The sequence below is a fragment of the Phocoena phocoena genome, chromosome 16 (assembly GCF_963924675.1).
Source record: "Phocoena phocoena chromosome 16, mPhoPho1.1, whole genome shotgun sequence".
Taxonomy (NCBI): domain Eukaryota; kingdom Metazoa; phylum Chordata; class Mammalia; order Artiodactyla; family Phocoenidae; genus Phocoena; species Phocoena phocoena.
The window spans coordinates 24,543,953-24,547,012 of NC_089234.1; positions in this window are offsets into that span (position 1 = coordinate 24,543,953).

The window sequence follows — 3,060 nt, forward strand, 5'->3', positions numbered from 1 at the left end:
GGAGTAGAAACTGGTCACAGTGTTTGTTTTTAACTTCAGGAAATCTGTGAGCTTCCCAGGGCAGAGCTGAGGAGGGGGTGGATTTCCTATTGACACACGGAAGCTTTCACTCCCTTTTTATTCTTATGCTTTCAGGAAATTTAAAAAATAGCAAAACAGAATATTTCTGGCCCATCTTTGAGGCAGCCTGCAGAGTTCCAGAAAGGGCCTTTGAAAGCAGGCTACATAGGGTGGATTCCAACACAAAACCTTATTTTACAGAGCTGATGTGTGCAAAGAATGTGGGCCCTGGGAGTAACGTGAAGCTTTTGGCTTGAAGAAAAGAGAATGTCTTTTAAACAGAAGAGTTCTAGACCTTTAGGTCACTTAGGCCTCTCCAGTAAGGACAGCTTTCTCCGAGGGATCTCTTTCCTTCCCGAGGATGCTTGACGGGACCCAGCATCTGCTCACTTGCTGTACCAAATGCCCCAGGACTTTGGCTGCACCTCTTGACAAGTGAAGTGAGCAGGCCTGGCCTGAAGCCACAAGGTCGGTTAGGTTGAACGAGGGCCCCTCCTCCTCAAAAGCCCCAGCCCCTCTCTCTGCCTTGTCAAAGCACAGCCTGGCAGTCCAGTGGTTAGTACTCTGCACTACCACTGCAGGGGGGCACGGGTTCAATCCCTCGTTCAGGAACTGAGATCCTGCAGGCCGTGATACATGACCAAAAAAAAAAAAAGCACAGCCTGGGTTGAGAACGCGGTTTGTAATCAAACCAGCCAGCACTGGTTTGTTTGTAATCACGGGTGTCATCAGAATCCCATGGAGAGCTAGGTCAAATGCCCAGACCCCACCTTGAACCTACACGGCAACCAGGTAAGGCTCTCTTTCTAAAGCGCCCTCAAGTGACTGATGACACCCCTGGCTGAGGATGACTCTTCACTTCCTTTCCAAATGGAAAGTGAAAGAAAACCCAAGTGGACTGCTTTACCTACAAAACTGTTGGGAGAAAGGCCTGGTAGAAGCCGACGAGGCTGCTTGGGATCTGTGGTCCAGGCGGCATCTGCCACACCACAGACCTCCGTGAGTACACCCACACTTACACTAGTGGTAGGAGAAGCAGAGAGGGGATGGGGGAGGCAAAGCTGGTGAGCACTCCTTTCTAGCAGGTCACGCATGGGTGTCACCGGGGCACAGGTTCCTGGGCCACACTGCAGACTTCAGTGGAAGCTCTAGGAGTCAGGTACAGGAATCTGCTTTCTGCCGAGTTTCCCAGGCGATGCTGGAAGCCCAAGAACCCCTGATACTGGAGGATTAGGGAAGGCCTCACGGTAGGGCTCTGCCAGATACTGTTTCTAAAAGATGGGCAGGACTGACCAGGCAAAGCATTTCAGCCAGAACCATGGAGTGAGGGCAGGAAAGCACCGTAGACGTAGGCAACATTTAAGTAGCACGTACTGTGTACCAAGCACCCTTCCAGAGCGGGGTTGGTGGCAGCTGTAGCAGCAGGGAGTGACTGTCCTGGAAGTTCTAACTTAAGTCTCTCGGCAGACTGGGATTCAGAACATCCTCATGCCCTTTCTGGTCTCCGCCTCATGGGATAGAGCAGGAAAGTTGTTTGGTTTGACCACAAGCAGAGAGCCAAGAGCCATGCAGTAACGGAAGTGTGGGCCTTCGGCTCACCTCACCACGGCCCCCCACTTTGCCCTCCCTGGACTTGCCCCCTCCCTCTACCCTGGAGGGACATCTTTCAAAGTTAACATTTTTCCTTGCCATCCAAAGATAGCTTGTTTTTCTAACTTGTGTGTCTGTTCTTTTTAAAAACAAAACCAATACAGTCATGATAAAAAAAATTCAACCACAGAAAAATTAAGTAACAGATAAAAGCTCCCACTCCTGAATTCTCAGCCCATTCCCCTGCTAATCAGTAGGAAGTATCTTGTTTATCCTTCCAAAATGTTTCTATATATGTACGTATCACGTGCGTGACTGCATCCCTTTAGTTCTTTTACATAAATTGCACCATACCATCTAACTCTTCTTGGACATCTTTTTGGAACATTTGGCTCTACCTTATTGTTTAAAATAGCTGCTTGCTATCTCCCTGTGTGATAGATGTACCTTAATTTACCCACCCTCCCCTGAGGGACACTTAAGGTGTCTCCACTTTTTTGGCTGTTTAAACAACACTGCAGTGAACATCTCTGTGTATAAAACCTGCTTTGAAGTGATCCTCTCCTGGTAATCGCTATATTCTGTACTCACCAACTTGCTGTATATGGATTCACCACCAAGCATCTTAACATAAAAATAAGAGTAATCCCTTTATTCTGGGATTTATTCAATCATCATGACTCTGGAGTGAGGAAAAGCCATTTTTAACCAAGTACTGAACAACACAGCTTGTGTTCCACCCTGGGTCAGATGCTATGTGGGGAACAGAAATATAAGACAAGGGGAGGGCTCTGTCCCCAGTGAACGGGATCTATTAGGAAGACAAGACCAATGGCCACAAAATAAGCCAGAGAACAATGAAGACTGGTAAGTAATTGAAAGGGAAACGATGTGGCTCTGAGGCCTGCATGGCGACAGGGGTGTGTGAGCTGCCGGATCAGCTTTGGGATTGAGCTGTAAGTTTCTGCGTCACGCATACACCCTTCATACCGTCATTCATCCAATCACATATTCATGTATTTGCCCCTTCACAAAATACTTGGTGAGTGGCTATCACTTTCTATATGTCAGGCACTGTGCCAGCTCCTAGGAAAACAAAGTTCAAGTGAGACACTTTGTCCTTATACACAGGAAAATGTGAAGAGCCTCCCCAAAGAAAAATCAACACGATTGTCGTTCTGTCACCAAATTCATCTGAGCCCAGGGCTGGCTTATTTCCTCCTGCACGATGTAGAACCCTGCTTTAGAGGTGAGAGTGGCATTTTCTATCCCTTTGGTGTTCCTCTACAGCCCCAGAAAGAAAACAAAATAAAACTGTCAACAACAAACTGTCTCCCAGCAAAATGGAACCACATAAACCTCAGAGGTGTTCAAAGGTATTACTTCTTTTTTTGAGGGGAAAAGTTTAGG